This window comes from Ursus maritimus, unplaced genomic scaffold, assembly GCF_017311325.1.
Source record: "Ursus maritimus isolate PB19 unplaced genomic scaffold, ASM1731132v1 scaffold_1, whole genome shotgun sequence".
Taxonomy (NCBI): domain Eukaryota; kingdom Metazoa; phylum Chordata; class Mammalia; order Carnivora; family Ursidae; genus Ursus; species Ursus maritimus.
This window is the reverse complement of record NW_024423343.1, coordinates 25,225,296-25,242,152: the sequence shown is the minus strand read 5'-3', so window position 1 is coordinate 25,242,152 and position 16,857 is coordinate 25,225,296.

Below are 16,857 nucleotides of genomic sequence, written 5' to 3'. Positions count from 1 at the left end.
GACAGAGAACTGTGCTAACGGATTCTGGGAGGTGCAGCAAACCAGAGCAGCTGTCTTCTAGGACTGGGAGATACTTTGGGAGGCAACATATAAGGTAGTTATTAACATTACTTACCGAATATTTCTAGGTTGTTCCCCTCCCAGGCATATGATAAAATTGTACTTCCAAAAGCCCTTGTGGTTTTGGCCAATGAGGTGTGAACAAAAGTTATTTATGCCGCTTCCAAGCCAGTGCAGTTAATTGCCGGAGTGGGAGCCTCCACGGCTCATTCCTCACTCTGGCATTGGCAACGATCAGGAAGGAGGCTGCTCCATCAGCAGGGGTAACCAATTAGCAGACGCACAGTGCGCATGTGCTGTGAGAGAGACATAAATCATTGCTGTTTGAAGCTGAGATTTTGGAGCTGCTTGTTAGCAAAGCATAACCCATCCTATCCTGGTTTCTCCTGCATGAGACCAAGTGAATAAAAACAGCATGGGATGGCCAGTAAAAAGGGCAGAGAAGAAAGGAACTAAGTCACAAACGATTTAAGTTAGCAAGCTTTATTATAAGCTGCTTAAGTCTGATTTTGTTTTATCCATATTTAATAAATTGCCATCACCATTAGCTACTTTTTGCCCCAGCCGAGAAAGGGAACTTCTTTACTCTCCTTGCTGCTGGGAAGGCCACAGGCAACAATATTCACAGCCCTCAGCCTGTCCTGTCTTTTGGAAAGAGGAGTCATTTCACACAAGGATTGTTCAGGTGCGGTGGGTTGCGGGGGTGAGGAGCAAAAGGAGGATGATAGCAAAAGAGCAGGAGAGAAAGTGAGAGCAAGAGGTGGGGTGAGAGAGCATGTGTGATTTCACTTGCATTCTTCCCTGCCACTCCTGGGAATACAGCCTCTTAAATGTTGGAGATGCATCAGAAGAATTATTCTACAGTTGGGGCATTTCACTCATCAACACGCAGGTAAGAAAGGTGTTTTATGACAGAAACCTATAAAACATAATTCTCATGACTCCTATAATCATATCACATAACCAGCTTCATAAAGCTCTCATATGAGGCCTTCCTTACGGGGGGGTGGCAAAGTGCTACTAATTACATGTGTGGTATACAAAGACTTGTAGACATTCAATTAATGTTCGAACAAAAGCAATGTCTAAAAAAATATATCTATCCCTCAAAGCAGAATTGTCCAGCCTTTAAGTATTCCAAAATACAACCGATGAGTGTAGATAAATACAGTGATTATGTAACACACTCGTTTTCTCAAATTCTTTGTATTGCTAGATAAGCACGACAAAGCCATCTGATTACAGTGAACAGAAAAGTGGAAGACCATTTCAGCATCTGGGGCTTGTAATTAGATCTCCTGGTTTATTTCCAATCAGGCACTTTTATGTTAGTGGTTTGAATAATACGATTGAGAAATTAAAGTAGTTACATTTAAAATTATATTAAAGTACCACTAAAAGAAAATGAAACAAATATTTTAATACAAATACACATTCATTTTAATAAGCACTGTGTTAGGAACATTGCACATTATCAATATCGCTGATTGATTCATAACCTAGTGCTGGCAATACCTACCACAAGAGGGCAGAGAGTGAATGCTAATGATTTAATGTGAGTTCTCTTGTCCAGAATAACCTTATTCTAGTGGCATTCTTAGACTGAATCTCAGAATATGTCATGAATGGGGTTCTCTTGCTATGGTCTCAACTGCCACAGCTTCATTTGTTCCTAAGTCCTTCTGCTCAGATAGCCTAATTTTCCCACCTATGTCCTTTAAGATGAGAGAGAGAGACAGACAGAGAGAGAGAAAGAGAGATTTTCCCTAGATTAATTCATGTTCTTGGAAGACCAAGAGCCAGCAAATACAGATAACATGATACTGTTAAGATAAAAATATACACAAATAAAATGTTGTTTATTGATTCTCTATAAAGAAAGAATGAAAAGAAGAATATTTTTTTGTGATTTCAGTATACCCTACTGAATCTGGAGTATGGATTAATAGATTTTCAATCAATTTATTATTATAACCAATGAGCACTCTCTTCCTATTTGAAGGGAAACAAAGCTAATTTAACCAAAACTAATTTTTCAATCCAGATTCCAATCAGTTCTAAACACCTGTTTGAAGGCATGAAGTAAATTTCAATTTATTATGTGACAAAACAAAAGTATGTATATCCATCTTGTAGATTAGTTACATATATAAACTTTGTGACTCTTCTGTTAAAAAATAGGAATCACATCTCTTAGTGCTAAAAACTTAAATTAGTTTCTCAAACTATTTTATTTGTTATTGACGATGGTGATGACCTAGCCAGTGTAAATTGGATACTGCATAAATAGTGATTTACAGTTCAGTGTATGCTGGAAACCAAGAACATTTTTCATAAGTTAGCTTTATTGTTTTCTGGACAGTGATTGTTCTTGCCAAGCGTGACCTTGGTTCAGAAGATGGATTCTATTATAGAACCTGAACAAGTCTGCTTTTACTTCCTTTTCATCATTCTTTTGCTTGAAGGAGAGTAGACAACACAGACTCTATGGGAGATGTTGAATAACATGTCATTGTGTGAATGTTCTGCCAGATCTTAAAGCTGAAAGTTACTTTGAACAGTGAATTTGAGAGCTGATCAATCCGGATTGGTTTTCATTTCCTACCTTACGCAAATGTTGGCACTCAGTGAACAAATATGATTAATGTTAAAGGTAAATACTACATTGTATTGTTACCAAAGGATAGCTCTTCCCATATGTCCCCACATGTACGATACTAGAGTACGGTGCTAGGAGATCATCCAATTTTTTCATGCTGCTTTTTTACAGAATCACTAGAGACCCAATCCACTATTCCTACTGTCCCGTTAGGGCTTTCATAATTCCTAAGCACAAAATTTGCATTGAAAATGATGAGTGGTCACAGATAATTATTATTCTACTATTGACTGAATATATGGCTTTTATACTTTTTTCTTCTTTTAAACTTAGAAAGCAATGATTATCATTATATAATTATTAAAATATTTTAAGAATTTGTTAAGCAACTACTCTGTTATGAGAACTATGTTAAGCAGTTTAGGTATACTACCTTTCATTTTGTGTCTCATATTACTGACAGGGAAATTGAGAATTAGAGAACGTTGTTTGCCCTCTGCCAAAGCTCTGCTTTAGAAGTGGCAGGGGCCCACGCCCCTCTCATTCCATTGGATAAAGCAGGTAGCATGGCCGAACGTGTGATCACTACAATAAGGAGTCCCTCAGAAACCATCTCCTCAGGAAGAGGCAACAAAGTTTTGGTATAAAACCATCTAAGGTGTATGATAAATACAATCACAGATGAGCAAATACATTTAGGGAAGATAGGAAAGGACATACAGTCTGCTGGCTGGAGTCTGTGATACTTCCATAGAAAAGGTGATTGTCATAAGGAAAAGGGAAACTTCCAGGAAATAAGAACAAGATGTAGAAAGGCATAGTGACTTGAAAATTCCAGCTGTGTTTGGAGAAAAATGAGCAAATCAACTTGATTGGAGCAAAGACTTGCCTCTGAGGCAGTTATGGGAAATGTGGCTGAAAATGCATTTTCTGCCATGTAAGAATTTTCATTCTTTTAGGCAGAATGTGTGTGTCTGTGTGTTGTGTGTGTGTGTGTGTGTGTGCATGTGTTGCTAGGGGAGGTGAAGGAATCAGAAATTTTTGTGTTCCACAGAAATGAAAGAGTTTGAACAAGGTTTTAGAAAGATCATTTGGCAGCAGTGGGAGGGAGGGAGGGACGGAGAGAGGAACAAGCAATTTCTAAGACAACAAGCCCTCACTAATGTTCATTTCACAGTTTAAAAAAAATGGCTGATGCAAACCTAAAATAAAACAAAACCATGAAAAAGGGAGAGATGGAGAATATTCAAGGGAGTTTAAGATCCATTAAGAAAATGTTAATAGGATCATTCTTCTTTCAAATACAGATACTCTAAATATAAAGTTTTTCAAAGCAAAATGATGTTTGTAAAAAGGTTGCTCTTTGAAAGTACAGACTTGGTCATGGTATCAGTGGAATGTTAGTTTTGTTTTGTTTGCTGACACGTGTTACAAAAGGGACTACCCAGGTCGATGTTATGGGCAAAAGCTGGACAATGAAATATCGACTTCGCTTATATAAGTAGTTTGAATTGAACTTAACCTTATTATGGAGAAGAATAGGGGCAAAAATTATAGGTGATTATTCTTTTTGTGAGTACTTAAAATGAAAAGATTTTGGAAGGCTTTTTGTTCGACTAAGGAAATTGAACAAGACAAAACAAGCAAGAAGAAACAAAATCCCATTTCCTTGGGAATACACTAATTATTTATATAATGCCATATCTAAAAGAAAAATACAAGCTTTGCTGCTTGTCTCTCAAGGTTATTGTTTTGTGGGTATTTTTTTTCTTTTTCTGTGAAAATCAGAAAACCCTTGCTGTTTGTACCTCTCACATACAAAAAATATCTCCCACTGATATATTTAAGATATAAATGTGATTTCTTGCTTTCCCTTCTATTCCTATAGCATTTTCCCAATGTTATTTTTTGATACTTAATTTTTTTTCAGAAGTTTTAGGTTTATAACAAAGTTGAGGAGAAAGTACAGAGATTTCCCCATATAACTCCTGCCCCCCCACAGGCATAGCCTCTCCCAATATCTACAGCACTCACCGTAATGTTTACCAAGGATGAACCTACACTGATACATTATAATCACCCAAAGTTCCTAATTCACTTTAGGGCTCACTCTTGGTGTTGTACATTCCATTGGTTTGGTCAAATGTATAATGACATGTATCCAGTATTTTCACAACCCTAAAAATCCTCTGTGTTCTTTCTATTCACCTACCCCTCCAACCCCTGCCAACCACTGATTTTTATTGTCTTCATAGTGGTGCCTTTTCCAGAATGTTACATAGTTAGAATCATCCAGTATATGTAGCATTTTCAGATAGACTTCTTTCACTTAGCAACATGCATTTGAGGTTCCTTCATGTCTTTTCATGGCTTAATAGCTCGTTTCTTTTTAGTTCTGAATAATATTCCATTGTCTGAATGTACCACCAATGTTCTTTTCTTTTTAAGAAATATTGGGAGCTCTTCATCAGGCACTAGATTTAGTTTCTATAAACTTGCTTAGAATATTATAATTTATTCATTGTGTATTTTCTATCCAATATGCACGATGGAATTGGAATTACTGTTTAGTCATCTGTAAATATATATTTGACTTGAAGTCTCAAGTTTCCTTTCTAAAAAATTCTTAAGAGAGTAATTTTGAATGATGAAAAGCAAATCATTTAAGTGCACCTTTTCAAATCTCAGAAAGGTTCAGTTGCTCCAAATTTTCTAAGCTGTACATTTATTTGAACCTGTACATTTTTATTTGGAGCTAAATTTTTCAATTTAGGATCTCATGCTGTTTCCAAATCAATACAGTTTCTGGAAAATCTACACTCTGTCCCACCATCACAATAAAAATATATATTTTGCTCCTTTTCTGTAAAATTTTGTATAGTAGTGTTATCATCAGTTGTATAACTACATTTTATTCTTTGCTACTAGGTGTCGAATTCAAAATGTTTAAATCTCCATAAATTTGAGAGTTTAAAATCTTTAGAAATTAACAAAATTCTGACTTAAAGTTAAACTTGCTGAAAATTCAAATTTTTGAGTGTACCTTATATATATTGTACATATATTTTATTTATTGTGATCATGAAATCATTTAACTTATTTTTCTTGGAGATTAGTACTGGGATTCAATGTCCAAACTTACGTATGAGATGTAGGGTTGGGAAGACGTACAGTGCACAATAACATCAGTGCGTATGTACGTTGAATGTGACATATGCTCAGCATTGTACTAAGCGCTTATGCTTGTTTCATATAATATACTTATCAGCCTGACAAGGTGACATTATCATTCTCATTTTAGAGATGTGTAAACTGAAGTTCTAAGGAGTCACAAGTATTTCAAAGTTCACCCAACTAGCAAGTGACAGAACCAGGAATCAAACCCAGATATTATTTTTTCATTACATTATGAAAAAACTGTCCTATTACTGAGTATTAGGAAATATGAGTGTATTGTGCTGATACATACTGCTGAAATGTCCATGTAAAGCTGAAGGTTTTCTTAGAGATTTTGCCCAGTCTCCTTTCCTCTGGTGTAGTCTCTCTAGAAGGAGAGTGGATCTGGAAACTGAGAAGAGGTCAAAGCAGAGGAAAACCCTGGATCAAATGTTTTTTTATTTGACCTGTGGGCCTTCTTGTAAGAACCACCATGGCCAGATGAAGAAGTAAATTGAGAGGCTGCCCTTATATGTATTTTGGCATATCTATGAAATATACACGCATATGGTAGGAACCTACAAGATTAATAATTCAAGACTGACGAGTAAGCCCTAGACTCTGGATATACTGTGAAGATGTCTTTTTAAGAGACTTTCTGGCAGCTGACCCGAGGATGCCTGATTTCCCTTCGTTTTCTATAAAATAGGTAACATGTACCAATTACTGCATAAACATTTACTTTGGTTTCCAATGCCATATATGTAAAAGTTAATCAATTATAATTAGATATTTTTGAGTGTACTTTTTTTAAATAAAGAAAAGTACAAAATTTAGATGACATGGAATATAATTAACATATTTCAATTTTATTATTAATCAAGAATTACCAAGACAGAATGGAAAGAGAAGACTCATGAGGAGGAAGCTTTTTGTTTACTAGATATCCAAAATGTATTATGAGTATCCATAAACATGGCATCGTTCAGAGTAATAAATCATTACACAATAATATATGTGATAAAGGTGAGATCTTCAAATCTGTAGGGAAAAAGGTATTGGTCAATAAACTGTGCTGGAGTAAGTGTCTATCTAGCCAAGGGGAAAAAAAAATAGATCATTGTCTTGCTTTTTGCACCCCACCCCCCCCAAAAAAGTCAATAAAGTCTACATTTGAAAATAAATTTAATGTACTGAGAAATAATGTAGGAGGACACTATAATTCTTTTTCTACTGAGCTTGAGAGAAAGCTATAAAGGAAAAAATATGAATACAAATTCAAGATATTAACATGGTAAGAGACATATAAAGAAAGTTTAAAAATATAAAAATTGTACACATAAGTAAAAAAATAAAGTTTAATAACTTTATCTCAAAAAGGTGCAATGCCATATAAAAATAGTCAAAGAGGTGAATAGGCAATTATTAAGAAATAAAAATGTCTATAGATATGGGAAATCTTAATTTTTACCAGGAATTTGAGTGTTTCTAATTTATTATTTAGTATTTTAAAATAATAAACAAAATAGATTTTTATCTGTCAGAGTCACAGAAGTGAAAACAAAATTTAAAAAGATATATGGTGTAAAATATATGCACATCTTTTAAAATGGGGTACTATGCTGCACGTATTTGATTCCTAACTAATGTTAGCAGATAATATTTCGTAAAACTACCAGAGGAAAAATATCAGATAAGGAGTAGCTGAAAATAAAGTTTTATTTGTGGATATTCAAATTATCAATATATCATTTTATATGTCCCTATTAATAAAGTGGCAAGAATAATTTTTCATCTAGAATTTTAAAAAATTCTCAAAACTACTATTGCCTTTGGTACTTGCTATGAATCATGAATTTAAATGTAAATAAGTATATTAACAGGACATTATAACTCATAATTGAAATTTAAGATTAGCTATAGTGGAAAGATCAGTAATCACAACGTCATCAATTAAATGGAGAAATAATGAACTGTTATGATAAACTATTCTTATCAAATTATCAGTAACTATCATAGGGGATTGCATTTACATTATCATACATATGTGCACATAGATAGTATATAAAATATATACATTATATATATTACATACATAAAAGGGTGTGTGTGTGTGTGTTTTAAAACTGTGGTAAAATACAAACCATAAAGTTTACATTTTTAACTATTCTAAAGTATAGAATTCAGTGGTGGCTAGTACATTCACAGTGTTGTGCAACCATCACCACAATCTATTTCCGGAACATATTCATCACAAAAGGAAACCTTGTACCCATTAAGCAGTCAGGCCTCATTCCCTCTCCCCCAGCCTCTGGCAATCACGAATCTGTGTTCCATTCCCATGCATTTACTTATTCCGGAGATTTCATGTAAATGGAATCATACAACATGGGACTTTTCTGTGTCTTCTTTCACTTAGCATAATATTTCCAAAGTTTATCCGTGTTGCAGCAAGTGCCAATACTGCATTTCTTTGGAGCCTGAATAATGTTCCATTGTACATAGAGACCAGTTTTTGTTCATCCATGTCAAAATGTCAGTTGATGGACATTTGAGTTATTCCCACCCTTTGGCTATTGTGAATATTGTGCTCTAAATATTTGTGTACAAATTTTTCCTATAAGATTCCTTCTTCTTTTTCTTCTTTTTTTTTAATTCTTAGAGATATATATGTAGGAGTAGAATTGTTGGGTCATACGGTAATTTTATGCTTAACTTATGGAGAGAGCGTCAAATTGTTTTCCAACAGTGGCTACACCGTTTCACATTCCCAACGACAATGTTAGGCAGGTTCCAGTTTCTCACAAACCTTGTCAATACTTGCTTTCTCCTGCTTTTGGCTTGTGTGTTTACACTCATCCTAGTGGATGTGCCATGTCATCTCATCGTGATTTTGATGCTCATATCATTAATGACTAGTGACATTGAGCATCTTTTCACATGCTTATTGGCAATTTGTATATTGTTTTTTTGGGAGAAATATATACTCAAGTCTTATGCCCATTTTAAAATTGGATTGCTTGTATTTTTGTTGTTGAGTTATAAGAGTTCTTATATATTCTGGGTACTTCAGTCTTATCAGATAAATTATTTGTAAATCATGTTCTCAGATATGTGATTTGTAAATGATTTTCATTCATTCTGTGGGTTGTCTTTTTACTCTTATGCAAGTGCCCTTTAATACACACAGTTTTAAATTTAGATACAATTTATCTGTTTGTTTTTTTGCTGTTGGTACTGAACAGAGACATTGCCAAATTCAAGATCACAGAGATTTGTCCCTAAGCTTTCTTCTGAGGTTACAGTATTATCTCTTACATTTTGGTATTTGATCCATTTTGACTTAGTTTTTGTATATGGAGTGAGTTAACAGTACAGCTTCATTCTTTTGTAAAGCTTGATTTTTAACATTTGTGTCAGTGTTAATAATTGTAAGCCAATGAATGAAACTAAATTTTCCTGAGCACCAGACACGTGCCACTGTGCTAAAAGTGTTACATATTCTCATTTATTCCTCAAATAAGTCTGTAAGGCACTGGAATAAGAGCAGAAAATCAGAAATAAAATTCTCAAAATTCTTCATCGCAATGGAATGCATTTTTAAAAGACTTTTGCTACTTAGAGCTATTAAAATTTAAGAAAATAAGTAAGATAGTGGGATGTATGTAAATATCTCAATAGTCATATTTGTCTATACTATTGTGATATGTCTTTATCCTCAACAAAGTATATATAATGACCATCTATCCTTAAAATTAGCATATTTTGTAGCTTTCTCCATGTCGAAAACTTAAGGTCTAATAAAAGGTAAGTAATCATAATTGTATTTTTAAGTAATCCTTTTCACAAATCCTAAAAACAAATTAACATTGAAAAATTATGCTCTAAATCTTGTGTAAAATATCAAGTAAAGAAAATTCCAAAAAGAAAAGAAATAAAGAGATTTATTAGAGTTTATAATATGGTGATTGTGGCTTGTGAATTCTCTCCAAATTAAAAGTTTCAGGCATTTTGGCATGGTGGCGTAGGCACTGCAATGGAGAACAGCAGACTGAACCTACAGATTTTATCTTTTATCCTAACCAGTTAGAATATTTGAGGACATGTGACTTCTCTAAGTAGCAAATTTCTCCTATGTCAAAAGGCAATGTCAAAAATCCTTGACTATCACACTGTTCAAATTCCAGTTGTTCTGTTTTATTGGTTGGTTAAGTTGTATGACTTTGGAAGTATCCCAGAAGCTCTACGGACCTCAGGTTTCTTTTCTATTCTTTTTTTTTTTTTTTTTTTTGAGATTTTATTTATTTATTTGAAAGAGAGCAAGAGAGTGAGAGATCACAAGAAGGGGGAGGGGGCACAGGGAGAGGGAGAAGCAGCCTCCCCACTGAGCAGGGAGCTTGATGTGAGACTCCATCCCAGGACCCTGTGATCATGACCTGAGCCAAAGGCGGATGCTTAACTAACTGAGCCACCCAGGTGCCCCTAATCTCAGTTTTCTTTTCTGTAAAATAAAGATTTCTATAGGCCAGACTTCTAATGCTTTGTACAAATTAGATATTTAAGAAATATTAACGTCTTTCTCTCTTGTCTCTTTGAGCTCAATCTCCTCATAGTAAAATTAAAATCATACAATGAGCATTTCTTTCAGAGGACATACAAAGTTCTATCCAGGTTGAGTATCCTGATTTAAAAACTAAGGAACAATTTAGTAAATAAGTATATTATAGATCAAAAGGTGGTAGAAAAAAAATCAATAAACCAGCTCGGTCTCTACAGATATACAAATCTATTGCTTTCTTGGGACCTATATTAAAAGCTTGCTTTAGGGAAAGAGGTATATTCAATAGCAGGAAAATTTAGCACTCTTTTAAATCCCCGAGTGGACCATTCACAGTTTCCCTCTCTGTCTTCCTTAGATATGGCTTTGGATTCTGCTTTTGATATAATGGCTCTGGGCAAGAAAAATGCATCTCTGATCCTTGGGGCACCTGGTACATCCATCTGCCCCTAGGGGAGAAGGGATCAGAGTGAAGCATGCCTCACAAAGGGCAACAACTGAATGGGAGTGTGGAGACAGTGCTTGTAAAGCACTGGATCAAGAGAAGAGAACCGGAAGTATTTGAAGAAGCAGTGAGACCGCTTCTTACTGACAGACAAAACAGTAGGAGGTAATTGGCTGTTCTTGGAAAGATCTGGGAAAATACATTCAGAAGTGGTAGCAAGGGAGGAGGGAAAAAGACAAGCAGAAGACAGACAATTTGAGGGTCTTTTGTGTACAGAGAGGATGGTTTATTAATCTTTGTAGGACTTAATAGACTCCTGGCTCATAAGAGTCATTCTCTATCTGTTGGTTCAATTCTTGATAATCTTAAAGGGAGGAAATCTGAGGGACTTGGTAGAGGGAGGCCATGATAATTGCCTGTACTGAGCAGCAGCTGGGACTGTAATGGGTGGCTTGCAGTATCACAGCTTGTTCCTCTCCCTCTCTCTCTCTCACACACTCACACACACACACACACACACACACACACACACACACACACGTATACACACAACCTGTGAGGAAAGCATTATTATCTTCTTTTTAGAGTTGAGGAAATGGAAGCTTGTAGAGTTTAAGTTATTTGCCTATGGCTACTCAGAGAGTAAGCTGAAGTTAGCATTCATGTTCAACATTGTCTGGTCACAAGTTTCTCAGACCACTCTTTATCCCCTTGAGAATCCCTCCTCTTCCTCCAAGGTAATCATTAAATACCCAGGGAAGGTGTTATTTAAAATTCATAATGAAGCTTCTAAATATGATGAAAAACTTCTAAATATTTATCTTATTCAAACTCTTCTGATTATGATTTTTACTGACTTGACACATAAACAGTTTTGGAATTTATAAAATCCCTTCCCCATATTTTACGTTTGCTAGGAAGCAGCATGAAAGCTGCTAATACTGATGGAATACCTTTCTTATCACTAATCCATTTACATAGGAGTGTTTCATTGAGTAACGCTTAAAAAAACCCCACAAAATATATATAGAAAGGTGTATCAAGAGTACATAGAAAACTGGAGAAGAATATAGAATTTTGCAAGTGCTGATAAGGTTTCGGTTTTATTTAAAGATTTTTAGTCATGTTTTAATTCTAAATTGATATGAACAAGTAAAAATACTACCATTGTTATGAAGATTTTTAAAGAAGTTTCTTGCAAGGACTGATTGTTTGTAAACTTCATTATCCATTGGTCCAGAAATAACATGATGATATCATTTACTCATTCAATAATTGATGTTTTAATTTCTTTACACAAATGGCATTTTACCTTTTTATTTCCTGTTATCTCTTTTCTCTGGCATTTTTCAGTGCTGTTTTGATCGGATAATTAATGGCATAGGTGTTTATTTAAAAGTGTTTTCTGTTTTAGGATACTCTAAAAAATTCCATTATTATTGCAGAAAAGTGCACTTCAACAATTAGCTGTTAAGTGCTGGCGTAAATTAAGGCTCTATACAGGTAGATAAATGAATCTGTCACATATATAATTGCCAGGCAAAGTGGTTACACTTTTAGCCATTTTCATTGGTTTGCTAATGCAGCTTTCTGTTCTAAAATGATAAATCATCATTTGTTAAGAAATAGGTCTTTCTTCTGTAGCTAAGGAATACGTTTTCCAGCCTTAATATAGAATCTTCTAGGATTTCAAAGAGAAAAAGTAATGGGTTCTTAATGGTGTAAAACATTGTCTTTTTTTCTTATGGTGCAGGTATGATGCGTGTTCCTGGTGGATGATTTATGATTATTCATGGACCAAAAATAGTGTTAAGGAAAGAGATTTGCATGCTCCAGATGACACATAGTCACAGCTGAATACTATAACCCCAGAAAAAGTAACTCCTGAGGTGGCAGAAGTTGAAATCTGTGTGAAATGTGCAAAGAAAGTGTTTTAAGAATGGGTCACCTTTAAATTGCCTTTAAAAAGCCTACCGCTTTTAAGCTTTGTCTACAGGGAGCCTCTGATTTTAATGTTTGAATGAAAGGCTTTTCTTTTTTTCATTTTTTTCTTTTCCTTTTTCTTTTTCTTTTTCTTTCTTTCTTTCTTTTTTTTTTTTTTTTTCTTTTTTTGGCCTGGCAACATGGCAGTGACACAGTTTTCATGGACAAGTTAATATATTCTCTGGATAAACCCATGATACATTCTGAAATCAAAAGATTTAGCAGTCTACCTTTCAGTTTGCTGCAATTAATTGAGGAGCCCCAGGCTAAGTAAGCATCGGTACTTAAATGTCAGCACTTAGTTCAGGAATTGAATTTACATAATCTGTATACTAATTGCTGACTCAGTGCATTTTCATGATATTGAGCCTTGAACAGTCTGACTTTTGAGTGAGGTTTCTCTTCGAACTTGTGAGCCTAAAGGAAGGGAAAGGCACAGCCAGTGAATGAGGAGACAAAGTGGGGAAGATTGCCAATAAGGTTATTAGTGAAAATAGCTGTATTGAGGGTCTCAGTGCCCCCCAGTCATTGTCTCATCATTTTCTGGATGTCGAACAAACATCTGCATATGTGAGGGGTTCACGGAAAGCACTGTAATTGCACAATCTCTGTGAGTTTTGTAGTAGTAATTTCCCACTATTTTTGACTTTTTCCTTTTATGTAGATTGTATTTGATTCCCATCGTTGGCAGAAAAGTTTCAGCTGGACCCTATAGTTGACAGTCGAAGTTTCTTTCAGTAAGTGCAGTTCTCAGGAAGTCCAAGAGTGTCTGTAACCAAAGAATAAATTAGAGGAATGAGGTTAAAAAAAAAGCCTCAAAATGCATTTTTAGAACTGTATTTATATTCAAAAGAATATTTGAAGGAAATATTTAAAGGAAAAAACTTACTAGAGCAAAGAAGCACTTGGCCACTTGTTAAGAGAATCAGAATATTACACAGGTAAGAACAAACATGATGGAAACTGTATAGACATGCATTTCGTAGGAAGCATCTCAAGGAATAACTGTATATAAGAGAGTGTTTCCCTCCCCTCCCCATTCAACTATCCTGAGATACAGATATAGGTAACATATGGTATTAGCTAGTTAACATACAGGATTTTACAAAGATGTGACTGTAACAGCGGTGGAAAATTCCATAACAAAATTTCATGTTATGACACCTAATCATTATGGGATATAATTGAAGACCATAAAAAGTGACATTGAAATTAATCTCAATTAGATTTACATCTTTCTGGATAACTTCAGAGGCTTCCAGAGCTGTAGGACATGGTCCAGTGGAAGATGAGTACAGAGTCTACAAGCGAGAGCAAGAAGGGGGACTATTTTCAAATGTGATCATTAAGAGTATTCTAGCCATTCAAGATACAAACTGACTCCATATAGGTCACTCTACTAATGAAGAGGTTAAGTTCAGGAGGTGGGGGAATATTTGAAAATAAAATCATAAAATGTTTAATAAAGGAGCTAGTTTATCTTAATAGTTTGACAAAAGACCTGTGTTTTCTATCCTCACTCATTTTTAATGTCCTTCCTGAATATGCCCTTTTAAAATTTTTATCTTCTCAACTCTTTCAATATCTAGTTCAGAATTCATTCTTTCTAGGAAGATTTGCATGTTTAAATTCTTACTGAAAGAATGACTTCTCATTCCCTCAATATTTATAGAGCCAGTTTGGGCTATACGAACTGATACGGCTAAGAAAACTTGGCCGGACGAGTATTGGAGGGCCCAAAGCACGAAGGAAGGAAAGAACTGATGACCTTTTTTGTCATCATTACCCAAGTAAAAACAAACTACCAGTTTAGGTCTGCAACCGCTCGGATTGGGAACATGGGTGACTCCAACATTCTGAGTGAGCTGTGGTTAAGCTCCAATGGGAGCATGGAAACACTTCCCTGTGCCCGGTACTGCCTCTTGCCCAGTGTCATTATATCACAGTTACATTCTTGCTTTCAGTTGACTATGCCACTTCCATTCTCCTTTAAGCGTAGCACACAGATTTTTTATTCATTCTATTCCTTTTTTTCCTGCCCATCCAAACCTCTTCCACCTGTACACTCCAGCCCCCAACACACACATGAGATCTGATCACATCTGAAATTATATTCACTATAAATACCAGTTTGAAGGGGGCATTTTTTTTTTTCATAATGCCTCCTAAGTAGTCCTCTTTATTATATTGTACAGCCTATTCAAAATCCTGACCTGCATGAAAATTCAGTGTATGTAACTCTGATTACTACTGGCTCGGGCAACTAATTGTTTCAAATAGGTTTCAGCGAAGTAATTTAATTAGAATTTGAATGAATGCTTATTTGAAGCCAAAATTCAGGCTTTATTTCTGAGAATTTGTGCCATCCTTAATGATGGAGGGGAATACACAATAAATGACTGTTGTAATGTTTCAAAGTGCATTCGGTTTTTTAAGATATTCAGGAGGTAGGGAATGGGGAGAGATGAAAGAAGAGAGATAGATGGAAAGAGTCTTTGTAGCAATCTGAGGTTGGCCAAGGTTTCAGGGCACATTTGGGGAGTTCAGTGTGCTACCCTAGTATATTGGGGAATTCTTTTCTTCATCACCCACACTCACAAAAGCCTGTAGCAGAGAAATTTAATCATTCTTTGGTGGCATTCTGCACTGTGACTCAAAAGGGCTTCTTTAAATGCTAATGAGTCTTCCTTACAACTGTTTCCTGGAACAAATTCCCTGAGTGGAATTCAGGTAGCTGCCTTAGTAGGTGATCTCCTGATCTTCATTCAGAGAAGCCTTATTTCTAGCAGGAGTCTCAGGTGAGGCTCTCATTTTACAATTTACTTTTATCTCCTCACTTAGACGCAGATCATATGATAGGATTTTTTCCAGTCTTTTTATCACTGATGTGAGAAAAGAGCTCTAATGCTGCTTAGAATTTCATTACTCTCTAGAATATATGTAAAGAAAATAATGGCCTTAGCAATGCTAAATGGCTTCCCCCCTCCACCCCCCACCCCCAGTTTTAGTTCTAGTTTTGTTACTGAAAAATGCCTATTGATGCTTGGAATTTTGTCTTTGGGTATACATTGCGGTTTGCTTTTCCTACATCTCTAAAACTGCTGTAGCTAGTACAGTGGTTCTTAGTCCCTTCAGGCTTTTGAGCTAAAAATGATAAAGTCAATAAAATATGGTCTGCCAAAAATGGATATGGTTTGGCTGCCAGTTGATTACAAGAGAAGCTTCTAATCACAACAGTTCTCGTATTTGTTGATTGAGATGGTGACACAATTTTTAGCAAAGGAAAGAAAATCAATGTTTTCACAGAAAAAAAAATTCTCTCAGGACTTCTTGACATGATTGTGACATGCAAAAATGATGGATGCCCATTCTGAAATATTTCAGCTACCAGACCTTTTATTTTCAATTAGATACTGTATTTTTGTTTTTTGTTTTTGGTAAATCAAACACTGGGCTGCAAGTCAGGACTCCTGGGATCTGTTCTTGGTCTCACGGCAATTTTTTGCATTGGGCACTTTATTGCATTCCATTTAACACTTTGTGGTACATTTTATTGGTTTGGGGTCTAAATATGCAGGAATTTTACCTGCCTGACAATATTTAAAGCTCACTCAGGGTAGATCAGGTATCCTGGTGCTTTCATACTTTGGGAAGAATCTCTCCAGAACAGGGCCTGGAGAAGACACGTGATAAAGATTATTGAATGAATTAAAGAATCAGAAGAAACAGGTGAATGAACTAATTTATTAACTTGATGTATCCATGTAAAAATATCTACCATATGTAACCTCATATGGAATGGTAGATAAAAATGAGGTGACTACAAATTTTTTGCTACTTCTTTACCTTTGAAACTATATCGTGATGTGAGGAAAATCTCATCTTAGTGATTTGCTTGACCACTAGAATACTGAAGTGATATTCTTGGACTTCTCATGCTAGCTAATAAGAAGCATCACATATCCTGCTTGGTTTTCCTGGAACACTTTTTCCTAGTGCTGAGTTACCATGCCATGAGAAGCCTAAATCATATGAAGATACCATGTACTGGCTATC